Source organism: Numida meleagris, chromosome 4 (genome assembly GCF_002078875.1).
Source record: "Numida meleagris isolate 19003 breed g44 Domestic line chromosome 4, NumMel1.0, whole genome shotgun sequence".
Lineage (NCBI taxonomy): Eukaryota > Metazoa > Chordata > Aves > Galliformes > Numididae > Numida > Numida meleagris.
Window position 1 is genome coordinate 56,326,647 of NC_034412.1, and position 21,096 is coordinate 56,347,742.

Consider the following 21,096-nt stretch of genomic DNA (forward strand, 5'->3'; position numbering starts at 1 on the left):
CACCACTCTCTGGGCCCGGCCCTCTAGCCAGCTCCTTACCCAGAAAAGGGTGTACCTGTCCAAGCCACAGGCTGCCAGTTTCTCCAGGAGAATACTGTGGGAGACAGTGTCAAAAAATTATTTTAGCGTCCTTTCGATAAAGTGCTGTTTTCCTGTCAGTTTCCAGAAAAACATTGCTTTTGTAATATCCAGACAATAAATATAACCCATACCAATTTTTCTTGTTTAAACAAGCTTGCTAGTCCTCTCCTCATCATTCGATTTAACTTATGCTTATAATGAAATTAAAATTAAAGTATAAGAGAGTCCTGTCAATGAAGTTTTATAAAGCTACAGAGAAAGCAAACGAATGCAGATCCTGAGAAATACTTTGAATATAGGCTTGCTTTTACAATCCTTGTTGAACCACATTCACGTAATATACCAGATTTTTCTAACTTTTAATTGCATTTTCATTTTGAGCAGTATCTTCTGCTTTCCAGGAACACTAGACATTGCACAGTGCACTCAGAACAAAACAACTCTTGAGCTCCCAGAAATAAAACTTAAGAAGGGATCAGCTGCTCTTTCTTGGAAAAAGTGAAACAAAAAGTATGAGAATTTCAATTCTGATCTGTACAGAAACTTTGTGCCTTAAAAAACAAAACAATAACCATAACAAAGCAGCTACAGGGTGATGGGAACTTTGAACAACTAGCACATTATTGCTGCCACGTCTCTAACTTCCTCACTGGTGAAATTATGGAGGTATATAAAGCAATAGTAACTGCAACATATAGATGACAGGGTTTTTTTTGAGCGTATATAATTTTCAGGAAGATTTGGGACAATATACATTTTCATAAAGAAAATGTCATGATCTTAAAGAGTCTCATACAGATAACTGTGGCTATACTAACATTTTTTTCTGATTTTTCAACATGAAAAACATACTGAAATTTGTGACTTGATTTTGCAATTTCCGGTTGTTTTTTTTTTTTTTTTTTTCTGATGTGAATAAACTGGAAATAAAGCTAATTTCTGAGGCTGTAAACAAAGGAGTATTTTGCCAAAAAACTTTGGTTGTCTAGAGACCGGATGAGTTTTGATGGCTTCAAAAGCAAAGACAGGTGAATAACAGTTTGGCAAGTGACAAGATTGATGACAATCAGTATGGGTTTTCTGTGTACTTTATTGCAAATTTACTTTGATTTAAACTTGTAACAGCATCTGTTCACTTCCATAATGGTGCTAACTGTATTTGTATACTGAAGTAAAAATCAACATTTAATGCTGATCTTGTTTTGATGATGTATGTATTTTCATGTGCATTTTTTCTGAGAATAATCTGTAACATAAGATCCATGAGGAGACACCTTTATGATATGCAATTTGTAATGTGTGGTTAAACAGCATGCTAAGTCTTGACAATGTCTATTGTTCTTAATGATCATTTTGGAAATAACCTAAAAGAGAATACACATGCAATTAAGATAAGTCAATCAAGCTTAAGAGAAGCTTCCCAAGTTTGAAAATCCATGCTCCCTGCTGTTCTCAGCCAGCAGCCCAAGCACCAACTGGTCACCTTGTTTTCATTTGTACAGAATTCTACATACAGAGCTACAGTATTCTAAAAAAAATGTGGCAAAACAACTATACCACAAATTTAACCAATCTAAACTTCACTGGGAAAGCACACAGTTTAAGTAGAGTCTGCTTGAATTTATAGCATATTTTACATTCCTTGCCATTCAAATAGGCTACTTGGTTTCCTTGGCAAATAACGAAAAACAATGGAAAAAGTCAAAATATTACATACTTTTGCAAATACATGATGAATCTGAAGGTTGTTACTATTTAGGAATACCTATTATTAATATTAATAGTCATTACTAGCTACTAATGGTTTTGTAGACAGACTATTGTATGATTTAAAATCAAATGAAAATAATTTCCTTGTTTCTCCACGCAAACATGCATTTAACAGATCCAATAATATTTGTGAGAGACATTATAAATGTACATTGCTGTGGTTAATGATTCCTATTCTATTTACTTTAAACAAATAATAGGAGAATCTTTGCTCAAAATCTGATCCCACACCAAACAATAGAATTTTGCTTTTCATATAAAAACATGCTTTCTATTGTTTCCGCTATAAGGTTATTTAAAGTGCCATATTAAGACAGGATGCATAGGAAAGGAAAGAAAATCCCTAATTCATTTTAGTCATGCCAGAGAAAGATGGGAATAGCAGAGAGAAAGACATGTTCAATATTTAGAACCTCCATAGAAATACAATGCACTGTTACTGAACAAGACAATCTGCCTAACTCACATTACTGCTCCCAATACCGTGCTCACTTAAAATAGCATTTCAGCGTCAGGCCATGCCAGACAATAAATGCCAGTTATTAGTCAATCTGTACATAAATTTGGGTCCTCTGAGAGCATTTATTTACTGCTTTGGCATCTGTAGAAAGGTATGCCAAAATAACTGCTGATAAAAATTCTCATGAAATCAGACATGGCAAAGTGTGTTTCTTCATTGTGTGCCTTAAGACCGTGTACTTGAGCCAAGATTTTTCTAAACACGCAGAGTGGACTGGTGGTCTAAAGGCTCCCAGCAGCTGCTTGAAAAGCACAGCAAAAGAGGTTTTGAAAGTCTCTCTGTGCTTTAAGGTCAGTATTTCTCTTTCAGATCCTAAATATGAATTTCCATTTTGAACCTAACTTTCTTCAATTTATCAAAGAATAATTTGTGTTTGCTAAACTCAGCTGACATAGCTGTGTAGAACACTTATCTCCACTTGTGCTCCTGCATGGCTACATTTCTCAGCCACTATCACCTGGGAGCAAGCTCATAGGGAAAATAAGATATCGAAGTGACAGGAGGCACCGATTTTACGTTTCAAAATAATGACCACTGCAAAATATGCAGTAAACACTGACACTAACGACGTACACGACATCCCAAATCTGCATTTATGAAGGCAACGGCGCGAATAAACAGTGCGAAGCGCGACCAACGCGTGACATTACCGCCTCCTGGTGGCTAGTTTCCAGGATGTTCTTAAAATGCAAAACTAGCCGAGAGGAATAATGTAGCTTACTTTTTGTTTTTTTTTTTAAATAAGGTAATTCTCACGTTTTTCTTAAACTACAACTGTGAAATGTGGGGTTTCTAAAGTCTCTTCTCAGCCCTTTTGCCTTATATTGATATTTGTATCCCAGCAGCTGGTAAGAAAAAACAAGAAGAAAGTGGAGTAGTCAACAAAAAGATAACATATTCCCCCAGGGTATAACAAGAAATGACTTGCAATTTTTTTGTAAAGCAATAGTTCCTGATAGAGGTTTTTATAAGGTGAGAGAACAGTGATATGGCTTCTTACCAAGAAAAATGGATGACTTCCCCTCTACAGGCAAAGAATTATTAAGAGATAATTGTCAGTTGATGGGATTGTTAATGTCTAAAGCAGTGTTTAAAAACTATATATAGTTTGTTATCGCATGCACATATAAATACATGAAATATAACATACTCTGAAGCTACCTGTTAAAAGTACCCACCTATTCCACAGCTGTCAGTGCCTGACTTTGCTTTAACCATTACACAATAGAATTTATGTATTTTCAGCTTTATCCTTTGTATCAATTTCATCAGTTCATTTGTGTGGATAATATGCATACTATTATTTATTACGGCGGTATCTTCAGAAGATATTCTATCCAATGTATTCAGCACATCTTGAGCAATAGCAATGAGGCCACTTTTTGCAGGCTGTGATCCACAAGCTTTTAGTTCTATATGTTGTTGTTACAGCAGTGGTGCACTTTCACATTCTTTTGTTAATAAGAAAAGACAGCATATTAATTTGGTGTGAACCTACGCATTTTCTTATGTCTATGTTAGTAAGAGATCAGCTAATAGATTAACAAGGTCAAAGCTGAGATGGGCAATATGGTGCAAAAGTTCATTTAGTGTTCCTTTTTTAAGTTGTGATATTTTAGATCTAAACTTGAATAGGATCTACGATCTAACTCTGGACAGGAAAAAAGGGGTTCATTCTCATATTACTTGATACTGAACATCTTTTTTTGCTTGTCTGTAGTGGCCACTGTGAATAGCAGGAGTCCAAGTGATATAAAAGATGAGTTGGTAATAGGGAAAACAATGGGTAAATTTGCTTGTTTTGCGGGTTTTGTGTGTGTGTACTCAGCATCACTGAATATAAATAAGAACGTGCTCAGCTGTATTTGTCAAACATTTTGTAATAGATGTACTTTTGAACTAAAGCAGCACTTCAATCACAATTGGGATAAATTGTATCAAAAAGCACTTATAATACAACCACTTTTCTAGCACTAAGCAGCAATTCCAAGTTTTGCAGTCATGCATGCACCTTACCAGAGGGAAAAAAAAAGTAGAAAAAAAAAACAACTTTTGTCAGAATTCTCTTTTCTGTAACATTAGTATTTAGGACCACTGTACGTTTTGTTTTGTTTTCCCCTCAGTTCTCCATCATGTTTGCTCGTATCCTCTTCAACTTTCCTTTAACGCCTTACCTCCTCTTTTTGATAAACATCTGTTTATATCCTTTGAGTAACCTACTTGCTTTTCAGAACCATTTGTATTTCCTTTTCACACCACCACGTAAACTGTTTGCATTTTCCTTTAGGATCTAAGTGAATTTTATCTTAAAGATTTAGTATCTGGTGAGGACCATACATTTTTATGAGACTTTCTCTAATCTCACAAGATCATCCAGTTTTTTTTGTTTGTTTGTTTGTTTTTCCAAAAAGCATAGCAACGAGAGCTATGGAAATAAGGGACAGTTTATATAACTGAATCTTGGATAAACGTACTTTGCAATGAAGCTTTACAATTAATATAGTACACAAATGCTAGACGGTGATGCTACCGTATGCAACAGCTGGAAAGCTAAAGGGGCACGTACCTGAGAATCGTGTAGGGTGCCATACATCTCCCTCAGAAGAGGCAGCAGGGAGCTGTCTCTTCTCTTTTCCCAGGTAGCAAGTGACAGGACATGGGGAGACAGTATCAGGCTGTGCCAGGTGAGGTATAACGTGGAGATCACGAAGAACTTCTCAGAAAGGATGAGCAGGCATTGGGACAGGCTGCCCAGGGAAGTGGGGGAAGCCGCCATCCCTGCAAGTTTTTAGGAAATGTGCATGTAGCACTTGGAGACATGGTTTAGGAGTGAATTTGGCCGTTAGGTGGATGGTTGGACTTGCTGGCCTGAAAGCATTGCAGAGCTTGCTGCCACGCACAGCCTCTGGAGCACTGCAGGCAGCCAGCAGCTGCGCACATACACTTGCAAAGTCCACCAAACTTCAGCACACCTTTTCTAGAAGCGCAGCCTTTCCATTTTTCAATTTTGCCGGCGGCTGCCTCGCCCCGCCCCTCGGGCTCGCTGGCCTGTCACAGCGAGCGACGCCTCCTCCCTTCGCGGCCCGACCAAAATGGCGGCAGTCGGCCGCTCCCCTCAGTGCGGCGCGCGGGCTTGGCGCCGCTGAGGTGATGGCGAAGCTCGTCGCGCCCCGCAGCGGCTGCTGCAGTGGCAGCAACAGCTCCCCTCAGAGCAGCGTAACCGTCCTGCACACCGGGTAGCTTGCTTCTTGGGGTGGTTCTTGAGTTGCGAGGAAAGAAATTCTGTCAGAACTCAACACTGTGCATTTCTTCCATATGCTGTTAGGGTAATAATTTAAAATTCTTCATGTTCTATCATCCATATGCTTGTCAAGTACCGACATTAGAGTGGTTTTTATTTGCAATTAAGAACACGCTTCTGTTAGGTGAGACATAATGCTTGTTTCCACAATATACTGAATTTGTACACTTATTATAGAACTCTGGATGGAATTCTGAACTCATTAGAAATTAATAATAATGTTGAGAAATAATAAATACTGCTGTGTTCGTAGAAAAGAGAGCTAAAATACCAGTAAATGTACTTTTCTTAATTGATGTGTTAAGCTCAAGTAATAGAAATCGAAGTAACACTAGATATAAAAATAAATTTAATTACCAGAATTAATTAGTTATTAAAATCTTTCATAAGAATAATGTGTTGGCTTGCTGTAATGACTATCAGATGAGATAATTTATCAGTACAACTAGATCCTAGATGGTCTTCATTTGAATCAGCTATTTAAAGTATTGTAGAGATTTGGGTTTGTGTAACTGAAATATATATGGTTAAGCATGAACATGAAGTATTTGTGTTCTTTTCAATTGCATTTAACCAAGTAGACCAGCAAAACAGTAATGTATGAATTGCCATAGAACAGCCTAGGTTGGAAGGGACCTTAAAGCCCACCCAGTTCCAACTCTGCCCTGGACTGGTTGCCCCTCAGCAGATCAGGCTGCTCAGGGCACCATTCAGCTTGGCCTTGGGCATCTCCAGGGATGGGGCATCCACAGCCTCTCTGGGCAGCCTGTGCCAGCACTTCATCCTCTGAGTAAAATCTGAGCCATATCTAATTGAGTAAAAGAAGAAGATAATCTTCTGAATAATAAGTTTAGATGCTCGCTGAGATGAGGCAAAACTTCTACTAGTTGCTTAGACAGTAAGATGGTCTTCAAGGAAGGCTGAAAAAAAGGGTTACGTATACTATAGTAATGGTGACATGAACTTTCAAAATCTCTGCAAGGAAACTTACATAAGAAATGAACATTTCAATCCAAGTGATGGCTCTTGGCACTAGCAATATTTACAGGTTGGTTGCAGTGATGCCATTTTCCAACAGAAGGTTAACCTGACAGATAATGTGGAGTGTTTTTAATAGTTTGGGACTCGCGACAACTAGGACGCTGCTGAAGCTTTGTAGGACTGCTATGCTGTGTTCAAAAAATGTGTTTGCATTAATGGTATTGTACTAAGATTGGTAAACCATGCTTGGCTGGGCCTATGTAGTTTGAGACAGGTTTATGATCATCAGCTATGAGCAGATGGTGGGTGGAAAGCTTTCTGGCCTTTTATAAATAATAGAATTTAGAGAGAGATTAGTATATTTTAAAAAAAGTAAAAATATTTGCTGTTCTTCCATTTCTTTGAGAACAATGCATCTGTTACTTCATAGGGTTTTTATCTGTAACTCTCTAAGATGCTGAGCTTTCAAACTCAATTTTCCAGTTATTCAGTGATTTAACTTTCTCTGTGGTTCATGGTTCATCTCCAAAGCACAGGCTCAGTGTTCCAGCCTAGTATTTCTTTTCTTTTTACTCAATTATCAGTGAAATTTTCTTTTGAGACCTGGAGTCACTTTCCTAGCTGTTCACTGTAAATGTACAAAGACTTCCACATCACATTCTCAAGCGCCTTAAGATTAGTAACATAAAAAATAGACCTATTCTTAGAGTTGATACCTTGTTTTACATCTTCCTGTCACGGGATTGTCTAAGGATCTGCGTCCGTGACAAGGGGGGACAGGCCCAAAAGGAAAAAAACGAGAAAGGAGGAAGGAAAGAAAAAAAAAAAAAATCGCCGGCGATAAGAGCCAGCCCCCGGGCGGACCGGCGGCTAAAGCGGCAGAGAAGCCGCGGAGCCGCAACCTGGGAAGAGGGGGACCCGTAGACGGATCTAACACAAAAACAGCGGCACCGATCTGAGGAGGAACAACTAATTTTACTAAATATATCAAAATGAGGCTAGTAGAATTATGATACAGGGTTTACAGGCTGAAAATCTTACACAGTAAAATGCACGAGGACCACGTGCTTTCTCCGCCAGGCTGGGAAGAACCGACCCCGCGTCTCCCACGTGGCTTCCCCACCCCCTCTCCCGCAAAGACCCCTGGGGAGTGCACGTCCTCCCCTCCCCCTCAGAGGGCCACACCAAAAAAGGCAGTTTACAGTAACCGGGGAATTAACTCTTTAACTGCCCGTACCTTACATGATGTAATGATGTGGAATACCGACAACAAAAAATCACAAAACCATAACACTTCCAAATGTCAGTGTTGTAATGTCAAAAAAGAGCAGCTCATAGACAAAGGTAGGACCAAACCACACCTTCATGCAACTGTGTATTTTTGCTTGTTTCCTTCTGCATGCATGAACTAATATGGCACCAATTTGGTCTCTTGTACCTGGAATGCACCGGAGTATTAATTTCAAACTGAGTTTTTATTCTTTATAACTTACTTTCACTTAGCGCGTGTGTGAGAGAGAATTTTCTCCCTCATCTTCCGCCTTGTCTTTCTCCTCAGGCTTTTATTTTTAAATGTTTCTCTGTATATACAAATATACTGAGATATGTAATTCAATTCAGTTGTGTGTGCAGAAGCAGTTCTTGGAAAACCTTGCTTTCAAAATGTAAGGCTTCCTGGAGTTTGGAGCCTTCCTGTGGTAGGCAGAATTTGAGCGGGCAATCATTGGTTAGGATTTAGGCATTCAAGCTCTTTTATGCTTGAAACTGTTCCTGATTGTCCTCCTTGCTGTCTTTTCCTCCTTTGTCTGTTTCTCATTTTGTTTGTTTGTTCATTTGTTTTCCTGGATTCTTTCCTGGTATCTTTATACAATATTATCTTCATCTTCCCCATTGTAGATGACTTTCTTCTTCTTACACTCCCACAAATCCACCATGGCAAGCAGTATGTGGAAGCAACCACTGGATGGGTGGAAACATATCTCATGCCCCACGCCATTGCCTGAAACGCTGTCCTGAGCCTCAACAAGCAAGTTTTATGGCAACACAGTACCCCAGAAAGAATTTAGTCAGACAGTGGGACTAATTTCCAAAACAATCTCATAACCACCTGTGCTAAAGAGCATGGTACTGAGTGGGTATATCACATCCCCTGTCATGTACCAGCCTCAGGAAAATTGAATAATACAATTCAAAACTACACTGAGAGCAATGGGTGGTGGGACATTCGAACACTGAGATACATTTAGTGAAAGCTGTCTGGTTGGTCAACACTCAGGGATCTGCCAGTCGAGCTGGCCCTGCCCACTGAAACATCTTACTGTACTGTAGAAGGAGATGAAGTCCCTAGAGAACACATGAAAAACATCTTGGGCAAGACAGTGTGGATTATTCCTGCTTAGAGCAAAGTAAGCCCATCCGTGGGATTGCTTTTGCTCAAGGACCTGGATGCACTTGGTGGGTGAGCGGGTAATGCAGATGGATGGGGAAGTCCAGTGTGTACCTCAGGGAGATTGGATGTTGGGTGAGAACAGCCAGTAATCTGAATTGTATGATGCTTGTTGTTATGCAACACTGCATATAATCACTATGATTGCTATATGCCTTATCAATGATATTACAGTAAAAATGAACTAGATTGAAGGAGAATTAATTGTTACAGAACCAGAATTGAATTCAGCATGCAGCAGTCCAGCACCTTGCCTGCCCTGTTAGGACTGCTAGGACAGGTGGAGCCCGGAGTCATGGACTAAATGAGCTCCACGGACAATTCAGAGGGATGGCTCATAGACTATGGGAATTATTTCTGTATATCAAAAAGTAGGAAAGACGATGGTAATTAATGGGGATGTATGGGAAAGTATGGAATCCAGAAGATAATACTGTCCACACTGAAGCAAAATCCAAAAGATTCCAAAAGATTCCAAAAGACTTAACTTGATCCAGCAACTTTGGTAGGAACAGTAGTATGTTATAAAACATTGTAACTTTCTTTCAATAAGATGTGGGACACAATAGCCACAAGCCTCAGGATCTGTGCTGGAAGTTACTTAGCATTTAACTTGAATTGCATTGTCTGTCTCAGCTGCGTACAACAGGAGTGATTCTTACCTGTATTGGTGAGTGTTTCCAGGCTTTGCTGGCTAATGCTTGCAACAGGCATAGAAATCTTTGAGTCAACATTCTGTAAGAAAAATTCAAGATACTAGAAGAAAAATGGAAGAGAAAGCAGTTTTGTATAAAGAAACATTTCTCTAGTTGTGTCATGGGGAGCAGGGAAGCCATTTCCTTATGAACAGCTCATAGGCTATTGGGAATTTCATGTGGAAATGTTCTTGGCCTTTCCTACTGCATTATTGCATCCTGCTTTCTCCAGGTCAGGCAGTACCAGGGTCTTACAGTTCTCTTACCCATACAAATGTGATGCAGATGCCCTTAACCTGGTACCAGAGGAAAAGCCAGTTGAAAAGTGAGGCGAGAACACTGAGGAGAGAACACTAGTCCATGTCACAGTATTTGTGTAAAGTGGTTTATTTGGTTTTCCTTTTTCCCACCAGAAATCCATAGGTTCTGTAGCCAGGATTCCCTGATGAATCTCCAGGAAGGAAAGAAAAGCTATGCCAGCCTGCAGCCATCACTAGGTGGTGCACTCCACTCATCAGCCTGATCCCTGCTTTCCCAGCATGGGTGCGTGCCCAGCTCCTAGCTCCCAGCCCTGGGCAGGGTGGCACGAGGGGAGCCAGGTGGGCAATGCCGAACTGGTTTGAGTTAGAATGAGAGAGAAGCAGAGCTGTGTTGTTGTGCCTCCTCGAACTGGTCATGCTTAGTACTGCAGATATATTTTGGAGGATTAGGAAAAGTTTCTGTAGGACAAGCTTTCTCACAGTGAAACAATGTCGAAACGAAGATGTTGCTCAGTTCCTTAAGCAGTTTATTGGCCTGCAGAAATACCTTGTGGTCTATTAATGAACCGTCTGGTACAACATCAGCTCAGCATCGTACAGGTAGTTTTTCAAGAGAATTTAGGTTTTAGATATGCAAATGAAATGGCATGGTACAGAACAACAAGGATAGGCTGTTGATGGTGTCAGTTTCAGTTTGTCCCTGGTTAATATGAAAAGGCAATGAATACAACCTGGAGCAAATTTATGCTCTGTACTTTCTCTGAATAATGTTCCTCCAAGAACACGGAGGAAACCAAAAGCTGTCAAAGCTGTGAGCTGAATGACATTGCAGTTGGTTTTGAACCATTGGATCTCCTTCTATTTGATGGGCATTTAATTATAAAAAAAAAAAGGCTTACACAGGAAAATCAAAGTAAGGGTATGAATAAGCAAAATCTGGACTTCTTTTTTTTTTTTTTTTTCCACTCTTGAGGGATGTTACAGTCTTTGAGCATATGTCTTGGTCCTGACATAGGATTTGAAAATGTTGAAAACTTCTGAATCCCAAGTAGACATATTACATTAGGAAACTGCCAAATATACTTTGGGCTCTCTAAAATAACCTGTATATTCTTGGAAGGAATCAATGGGTATACTTTTGAAACAAAGGAACATGAATTTGTAATGAACCTGAGTGCTGCCTTATGCAAATGGCAGGTGCACTGCCATATGCAGAGGTATTTAGGCATCTCCTGAACTACAGTGCAAATTTTCTGGCCTGTTTGGATGAATCACTAAATGGATTTTGACAAAAACAGGTTTTAAAGGAAATAGTGATTCACAGGATAAAACAAAGATCCTATGTGTGCCTGAAATTGACAAAGTTGGGTAACTTCATAGCAATTTACTTCACTGTGGATCTGTCATGGTTTTATGATTTTCGGTTATTGGTACTCCACATCATAACATCATGTAATGAATGTACTTGGTTCTCAGAAGAGAAGGACTACTACATTCCCCATGGTACTTTGCTCCTCTGTTACCATCTTCCAGCCGGAGGGAAAAGATAAAAGCTCGCAGTATAAAAACTTGCAGATCACGAGACCTCGTCCCTTTTTTTTTCCGCCGTCTCTCGTCTTGGCAGCACCTCGCTCTCCAGCCGTCTTATCGTCGGTAGTAGAGTAAGGCCTACCTTGATTTTGGGACAGTCTCTCTCTCTGTATTGGATTTATCAGCTTAAATTGTAATTATATTGTATTATAGTGTGTTGTTTTGCATTCCGATATCTTATTTAGTAAATTAGTTTGTTTCTCCTCAGATTGTTGCCGCTGTTCTTTGCTCTCAGGGCCATCTCCCTACCCTTTTCCCCTTTCCCCTTTTCCCGGAACGTGGGCCTGTGGGTCCCCCGTCCCCTTTGTCACGGAATCAGGCCTAACGCCCGTAAACCGTTGACAGGATCTGAAATGTTCACTGTAAAAATGCAATATAGATGTTTGTGGTAGCTGCTTTCCACTGTGGGATCCTCCTGATGGAAGTTACCCAGGTGGCTCTTAGCACGAGATTTCTATGTACTTTTATTTCTTTCTTTGCTTTCATTTGTTCAGTCTGCTGTGGCTTTAATGAGTTATAGTGCTGCAGATGATGAGCTTTCATTGTTGTTGTTCTTGTCATCAATTACAAATGTGTGTTTGTTTCAGGGAGCAGACAGAGAAGTCATTGCTGATGCGTAAGCCATTTGACCTATTATGTACTTATCCCTATTAGCAGTAAGAAAAAGATAGTTCTCTAGGACTCTGGGGGTGACCAAAATTATTCAACAAAACTTTTGCACAGTGTTCTTTAGTTAAAAAAAAAATCACAACTTTTTCAGGAATATATCTATTTTTAAAGTGAAAATGTAGGGATATTTTGAAGCATTGGTTTTAACACTTTTTGCTGAATATTTTTAGGAAAGCTGTAATGCTAAATTGGTTTTGTCAAACAAATTTTCTTCCGCTTAACCACTGTCCTCAAACCGCAGATTAGTTAAGCTTACAAATAAAATAAAAAGTATTAATAAAGTATTTTGGATTCCCATGCCCAAACTCTTCTCTTGTGATGTGAAAGTATTCTTCAGAGCAAAGAGGTAGTAGCTGTTAAAACATTCATGTGTCAAAAAGAAGATATGGCACTGACATTTATTTTATTTCAAGGAACAAAGCAAAGGGTAGTAATTTATTCCGAATTTCAGTTCTTTAGAATTCAGGCAAAACCTGCTCATATATGAAAACCTGCTGCTTGATTGAGTTGTTTCATTAACTGTATGAAATGAGACAGGGAAGCGCTAGGGAAACTGGTGAGATGTAGAGACAGAAAGTGCATTCAAAGAGATGATTTGAAGGTTATGTAGTAAAATGATCAGTTTCTTCAACTAATTACAGCTGCTGAGATTACTGGGGAATGTGCAGTTTCTAGGTTATATTAAGCTTAGAAACTTCTTATTCAGCCAAACTTATTTTTCAGTTGGTTTAAGCGTTTTTGCAATGCAGTTACTTTCCCCTTAGGTTATCTATCTTCATTTATTCTTGCCATAAACTTAGCAACCAGATAAGGTAGAAAAAGAAACCAAACACACACCAGTTTATGAAAATCTACAGTTCACTTTCCTGCCTTGAAGATCCCCTCAAGTGACTTCAAAGTGTAGAACTTCATATGTTCAGAAGTAATACTTAAAATGTACTTGTTCCACTGCACCTAAGGGAATGTTGTTATTGAATTTCCCATGATATAAAAATATGAACAAAAAAGTCCTGATAGCCCCATCCTGAGCTCTGTTCACCTCAGAAAGCTGACTCTGTCTCAGTAGAGGATGTGACCCAAGATTTCTAAATGTGAAGTTGTTGCTCAAGAAGTTTTTTCTTCTGCTGCAGTACTACAGCTTCTGACCCTTCCAGATTTGGGACAGATTCAAATCTGAAATCAAGGCTGAATCTGCAGTTCCTATTTTAACATAAGCATGTAGAAGTTATCTTCTTTTCACTGGAACAGGTTGCCCAAGGAGGTTGTGGATGCCCCGTCCCTGGAGGCATTCAAGGCCAGGCTGGACGTGGCTCTGGGCAGCCTGGTCTAGTGGTTGGCAACCCTGCACTCAGCAGGGGGGTTGAAACTAGATGATCTTTGAGGTCCCTTTCAACCCAGGCCATTCTATGATTCTTTTGAGCTCCTGTCAAGAATGGTTCAGCCATTCACATCTTTGTGTTCCAGTGAGCTCTCCTCTTGAGTTGTTCATCCACTGATGTGTAATCTGTTTTTGCAAATGTGGCATGGCCTGCAGGCAGAGAAAAATATAAGACCAGTGAGAAAATCAGCTAATTGAGTAAAATACAGTCAGAAAAGAGGACTTCAGTTCTTTTAAAGGCTATGAAAGATATCACTTCAGTCCATTGATCAGAAGATAAGCAATGCTCTTCTTCTGATTGTGGAGGATTCTTTATTTTCAACTGCTTCTGCAATTTGGCTTTTCTTTTCTTGAAATCCAAATTAGGGCAGGAATTTTCACCTTGTGTTTAATTCTGGCTTTTAACAAGCAAATGAAAATAAATTGCCATTTTCTAACGAAATGTGAAAAGAAATTCAATTTGTCTTTTTTTTTTTTTGCTTTATTTAGAAACTTTATCAAAGGGCTTCAGAACTGTTATTTTCTGTTTTGTGTATCAGATCTTTGGGCTTTGAATTGAATTTCCATCTACTCATATGGCATGTCAGAATCTTCAGGCAGTCTGTTGCAGTGCTTTGTCACCCTCACAGTAATGAAGTTCAGATGAAACTTCCTGTGTTTCATTTTGTGCCCTGTGCCTCTCATCCTGTCATTGAAAAGAGTATGGCCCCACTGTCTTGACACTCTCCCTTAACATATTTGTATACATTGATAATATTCTGTCTGTATTCTATTCTTAAGGCTTGGCTCTCTCAGCCACCTCTCGTAAGAGCAATGCTCCAGTCTCTTAATCACCTTCTTATCCATCCACTGAACTCTCTCCAGGAACTCCCTGTCTTTTTTTTGTGGGGGAGCCCAGCACAGGAAACACCTCTTCAGGTGAGGCCTCACTGGAGCTGAGTAGAGGGGGAGGATAACCTTATGTGTTGGTAGTGCTTTTCCTAATGTACCCCAGGAAACCATTGGCCTTCTTGGCCACAGGAGCATGTTGCTCACTCATGGTCAGCTTGCAGTCCACCAGAACCCCCAGATCCTTCTCTGCAGAGCTCCTTTCCAGCAGCTCAGCCCCTAAGCTGTATTGTTACACGCAGTTATTCGTCCCCAGGTGTAGGACTGTACACTTGCCCTTGATGAATATCATCAGGTTCCTCTCTGCCCAGCTCCCCAGCCCATCCATGTGTTGCACAGCCTTCTGGTGTGTCAGCCACTCCTCCCAGCTTTGTATCATCAGCAAATTTGCTGAGGGTGCACTGCCAGTATGGACAGTTTCACTCTCAAATATGGAAGCGTAGCTTTCTGAGCCACTGACTTCATCTCATACGTGAAATTCCTGATGCTATATTTAAAACAAAGCCTTTTATTTAAAATGGAGACTTTCTACTTCAGGCAGCCACCTGAGCTATCGCTAGAATACACAGTACTTCTACAAAAACCAAATGTCCTGAAAAATGAAACAACTAACTGGGTTGTGCCTGAGAGATCTGGCTGGGATTTCTGTTTTTCCCTAAAAAAAAAAAAAAAAAAAAAAAAAGCAGAGGGGGAAAGGGATAGTCCATACTGTTCTCTAGGTTTCTTTATATATCACAACTCACAGAAGTTAGCTATTCCTTCCAGACCTGTTCCTTTTTCTAGTGTAAAGCCTCATTTCCAAGATGACTAGAGTGTGAATTACTTCCTCTATTCAATTACAACATCTGATCACTGCCTACTCTTTTTCACCAATAATAAAAACTATTGAAGTAAAGCACTCACCTCTGGTTATGAAAAAACAGGCTGTAAGTCACCTTGAGATTAAAATATATATTGCTAAATCCATTCTTGGGAATTGAATGCAGTAATTGCTTGAGATGATGACAACTAAAGGGAACGCTGTATTTTTGTGGAACATTTCCAGGGATAATGGGTGAAATCCTCCACTGGTTTAAATCAGTAATGCTCTGCCAGGCTGCTGCTCTGGCTGGTGTAAATTATCATATCTTCATTTGAGGTCAATGGCCCAGCACTTCCTACTCTTTTAACTTGGGATGTTTCCCCAAAATATAAACTCTAATCCGGCTGTTTAAAATGGATATTACAAACTGGATGCAGTAGATCTGAGGTCCCAGTCTTTGAGCTGGGGGATATGCTCTTAGGTCAGGGTAGGAATTTAGCATGGCCTTTGCTACCCATGTAACAGATTGAGGGGTAACTAAGCAAAGCTGTGCTGTATTTTCAGGTTATCCTGCTGCCTGTCACAGCTGAAATGGAAAACAAGCTAATTACACCTCCACTTTTTCTACAAAAAAATAAAAATAAAGAATGAGAGCAAAGAGTAGCAGGGACTTGGCTGGAAAAGCTGCTGCAGTTCTTATGCTTTTGCTACAGTTCTGTTGTGAGAGCTCAGTGGACCAAAGAATTGGTGAAAGCAAACTCTGGCTTAGTGCTGTTCTCTTGAAGTTTGAAGAAAAAGACCCTGCCAGTATGGAGACAAAATTCTGGATTCATCATACTAATAGGAAATAGAAGCCAAGAACAGGTTAGGGATGAAGTGTTACAGTCAGATAATATTTGAAAACTCAATAGCATAATCTTCAAAGGTCAGGTTGTCTTAGATATTAAAAGTCTACGGAAACCGTTCAGAGATGGGAAGGCTCAGAATAATGGTGGAATGTTTAACCCCTAGTTTTAAAAGGTTCTGTATGCACCTTACAAAAGCATGCAGAAAATACACACTGGTACTTCTCAGGTTTTTTTTTAGTTAGTTTGTTTTTTTTTTAATCTGCATTCATGCATAGTTTTGCAGGTTTCTTTGAATATGAGATACTGTTCTGTTTCAGAAACAGATGATTTTTACTGTGTTTGTGTGTGGCAGAGAACTGTTAGCTTTGAGAACTTGCAGACAGAAAGCAAGAGTTATTTGGCTTGTTCTGGTACCATCAGCACAGACTTAGCTTTAAGCAACCCTGCTTTAACATTGAGATCACAAACTATAGATCCATATCCAGTGCTCACATCTTACCATTCTTGTCCACGTAGTAAAAGATAGCATAGTGCTGACATCCACTTCAATAGCAGTCTATCAAAAATTGAAGAGAGCATAATTTAAAACAATGATCCCTTTTGAATTTCTATGCTGAAACATGTTTCAGAGTGAAATAATGACATTTACAAATATGTAGGCTTATTTTTGTGACCTTTGACTCTGGAGCTAGTGATGAGAGGTATAGGGGATAAGGGAATTTTATTGTAGGTTTGAGGAGACAGCTGGCAAGGAGAGTTCTGGTTGGGTCTCTGCCTCAGTTTCTTTTAATATCTGCCCAGCATGATATTAGAAAGGTAGAGTCTCATCTTAAGCACTGACAAAATCTATTTGCAGGCCTTTCTTTGTTAGACTCCTGTATAGAGTGCAAGGCTGCTTAGGCAAGTTAAATCTGCCACCCAGCACTCACGGGTCCTCATTCTGAGATGGCCAGTTTCTCAGAGTGAACATTTTCTGAAAGTCAGGTACATCTTCTGTTGGCATTAGCCCTTAAAGCATGATGATGGTATCTTGTCCATCTTGTGTGTGTGTTCTTCAGAAGGAACTGCCTGATAGAAGGGGTCATTTCTGGTGATTGCCAAGATGAGTCATAAGAAACTCATGTAGAAGCATCAGTCCAGGTTATCCTGGCCCTATGAAGGCATTAGTTCAAAACTGAGCTCATGGCCAAGCTTATGCTGAACTTGGGAAGGAAAACATTAGTCTCTCTTTGCCATTTTGTCTTGGTTTGCCACTTCAGCTTTCCTTTCTAGGTTTGTGGCACCACCTCAGGCAAGAGTTCTGCTTTCATTTAGCTGACAAGGCTGAAATATGTCCAGTGAAAAACACTCTGATATTGAAGAAAGCATTTACTTTCCTGTACATCTCCATTGTATTCTCAGCCTTGAAAAGCTGCCAGTTAGAGACAGTTACTTTTGCAATGAATTTTCTCCTTTTCTTCCTCTCTTTTCTACATGATATCACAAAGCAATTTACTTTTCACTGAAGCCCTTGTAGCCTTCAATGGGTTGATTGGTCACTGAATCTTTTTTCTCTGTCTCTCATTTATCCCGGTCTGCCTTCATTCTGAGTATGAAGGTGAAGCTGAGGTAAGGGTGGTTCAGCACTCTTTGTCTACCTCCAGGAGAGTATGTTCACACCTAAACAAGCAAACACTGTAGTTGCTTTAAAGCATATCCTGAGCCCTCTGAAGTTTGTCTGCTGTCAGTGATTTGTGCTGATGTTAGCATGTCAAAAAGCCAGCTCCATTTTTGCGGTGAAAACTCAATTTGAAGTCCCGTGTTTAATGGCGTGGGACTCCATAGACCTCTGAATTGCATGCTGTTATTCCAGATGTGCATTGTCTGTATAGGAGACAATTTCACAGTGATTAAGCATTTTAAGTTTGTCAAGTGCTAATTATAGCAGAAAGCATGACAACAGAATCTTCAAAGCTTCAGTGGACAGAAAAGCCTATTGATCATTCAGTTGATTTTTATTGCTGGGTATTGAGCAGTAGGGTTACCTGCTCTTGCACAAGCCATATTTTCTTTTTGAGTCATTGTACCAGTCTCATGAAAGAGCCTCGTCTGCTGTAATATGGGGCACTGTTTGAGTGGTATATACCCTGCTGCAGCGCACTGCATCACTGCAGCTCTTCAAAATTAAAAGGGCAAAGCACTGAGTTAGGAAGTTTTGGGAGTGCTTTTTGTGCCATCAAAAATGTCAATAGATCCCATGCTAATCCATCATTAAAAGTGATTTTTCCTTTATTCTGTGAAGGCACTGGAACTTCATCCCCTCCTGTTTATGTTGCAAAGTGCTGGAATGAGTGAGTACTCCAGATTCTGGGGTGTGGCATCAGATGGCACAACCAAAGGGAGAAACTGTGGCCTGAAATAGTAAAATGCAGTGCCAGGGGTGCCTCACAATGTCGATTCCTTGCAGCTGTTAATACAGTGCTGGAAGGCAGACAACTGGATAAAGACGATGGTTGGGAAATGTGTGGCAAATGGGCAACTACACTGCTGCTGCTTTGGCAACCTGTGTGTTGTGATTAACCAAGCTGCTATTGGGCCAGAACCAGTTGCCACAGCTAAACTGACTGCCTGCTGTAAACAGCACATATTTGGGATAGCTCCTTGAAAGCTGTATGGATTGACTGAATATTGTCACCTGGAAATCAAGGGCCAAAACTCAACTGCTTTAGGAAATGAAGTCAGATGCTGCAAACCTTTGTGATAAAGAACGTCCTGAATGTACATTCTATTGTGTAAAGCATATTTTTGCTTGCTCTTTCCATCAGTTATTTTCTTTAAGGCTTCATAGGAGAGAAAGAAAAGTGCATTTGAGATGAAAGGCCGCAAAGCCATGTTAAATTTCATTTATGGAGATGAATTGGAAACAGGTGTTTCACGTAACTGAGGGGCACCATTCTGAGAGAGCCCTTGAGAGTCAAGAGAAAGAAATTACAAAGACAACAGTATATTCAGAAAGATAACTATAATCAAGCCCTTTCCATGGCTATTAAGGGGAAAAGACAACAACCACAAATGCAATGGAGAGATTAAAATTGACTTTGTAAAAAGCCATTTTTTATTTTTTGCTTCTGTGAAATAATTTCAAAACCGAAGGAAGGAATAATTGAAGCATTCACAGAATATATCAATAATACCTCATTATCCAGCTTTGCTTCAATCCACTGATTTCAATTTTCTTTTGTACAAGCGGCATTTATCAGAGGACTTAGCATATGAATGGGAAGGGGGGAGAAATGTAAAATACATGCTCCAGATTTACATGTCTTAGGAAGCCAAATAGCCCTCAAAACTAATTGTTTTTGAAATGATTTATAAACCTTATCTTATGTGTTGACCCTAATCAGAGCAATTAATTTCATAATGAATTCTTCCTACATACACCCTATCTTATTATCCTTAGTCTAAATTAATAACATCATGATAATAATTAGCAGATATAAAATTCTCTTCACTACTTCTCGTAGCATGTGGGCTTGATATAAAAGAACAACAAAGATGACAATTAGAGGAAAACATGTCAGTTGTATGGATTGTTATGCATCGTAACCCTAGCATCTGCAAAATATGCTTTATTTAAATGTGAATTTTTTTAAATTCTTCCTCTCTTTCTCCTCCTGTTTTATTTTAGGAGTTTTCCTTCCTGCAAGAGGAAAATGCCTGTGTTTAGATTAGTAAAACAGCCAGAAAACTATAGGGTCCACATTTTATCACTTTTGCCTTTACTGAATACATTACTATGTATCAATTAATTACTGAAATGATAACTCTCCTCACGTATCTGGAGGGAAAATCTTTCTACAGGCATGGCTGGAAGGTGATTGTCCCCTGTTAGTCCACAGCCCCATCTTTGGCCCAGTTCCGTTACAACCCTTGAATTTCAGCTCTCCTTTATTCAAAGTCACTTTTCCAGCCTGTGCAGTCCTAAGAAAACATGATGCACCTGCATAAACAAATTATTGCCTGAAGCCAACAGCGTCAACAGTCACAAACAGGACAAGGTGCATGGAAGAGTTGCTTCAGAATGTTTTATTCATGCACCTGACTGATCATGTATGGTCTACAGCTGTACACTAATAGGAAAAAAGATATGTGTATATATATTTTTTTTTAAAAAAAAAGGTAGAGCAGAAGAGCTTGACTGGTGCACCTTTCATCTAACCAGCAAGGGCCTACCAGCAGCAAAACCATGGCACTGGCCAAGGCCTCCAGAACTTTTGGAAAAGAACACCTGAATGAATAACCCCACAGAACTAGTGGTGAAACAGTCCATTTCTTGTTTATGCCTTTTGTTCTGAGTATTTTCTCCACCTTCAAAAATGAAATGAAGATAATGTGTAAAGACAAAGCTATTTCAAAAGTTTTGAGTGTATTTTGTTTTTAAAAAAGCATGAAAAAGAATTGTTGCCTCGCTTCTACTTTTCAGGCTAAGAATATTTGCCAAATTCCAATGCAGTTTGGCATTCATTTTAGAAATTAGCACAAAAAGTTTCCTTTCCCCAGTCTGAGAAGAAAAAGCTCCTTTGGCCTCCTAACCTATTATTTGCCATGCTCTGTGGCACAGCAGTCCGGATGATCAGACCTCCTCAGTGGCATCATGTCCTCTGGCAGCAGGACTTAGAGCAGTACCTGTACATGTAAAGCTAAGTAGATTTCAGTCTAAGTAATGTGAAACCCTCAAATCTGCTCCCTCATTTATTTTTTATTTTTTAAAAACTGAGAGTGGCTTAATGATGTTGCACTCCATGGAGATGTGGAGATGCAGCACAGCTTGTGTATGCCTTTACTCTCTGATCCAGTGAGGTGAGTAGCCATACTGTAAAACCTGTGC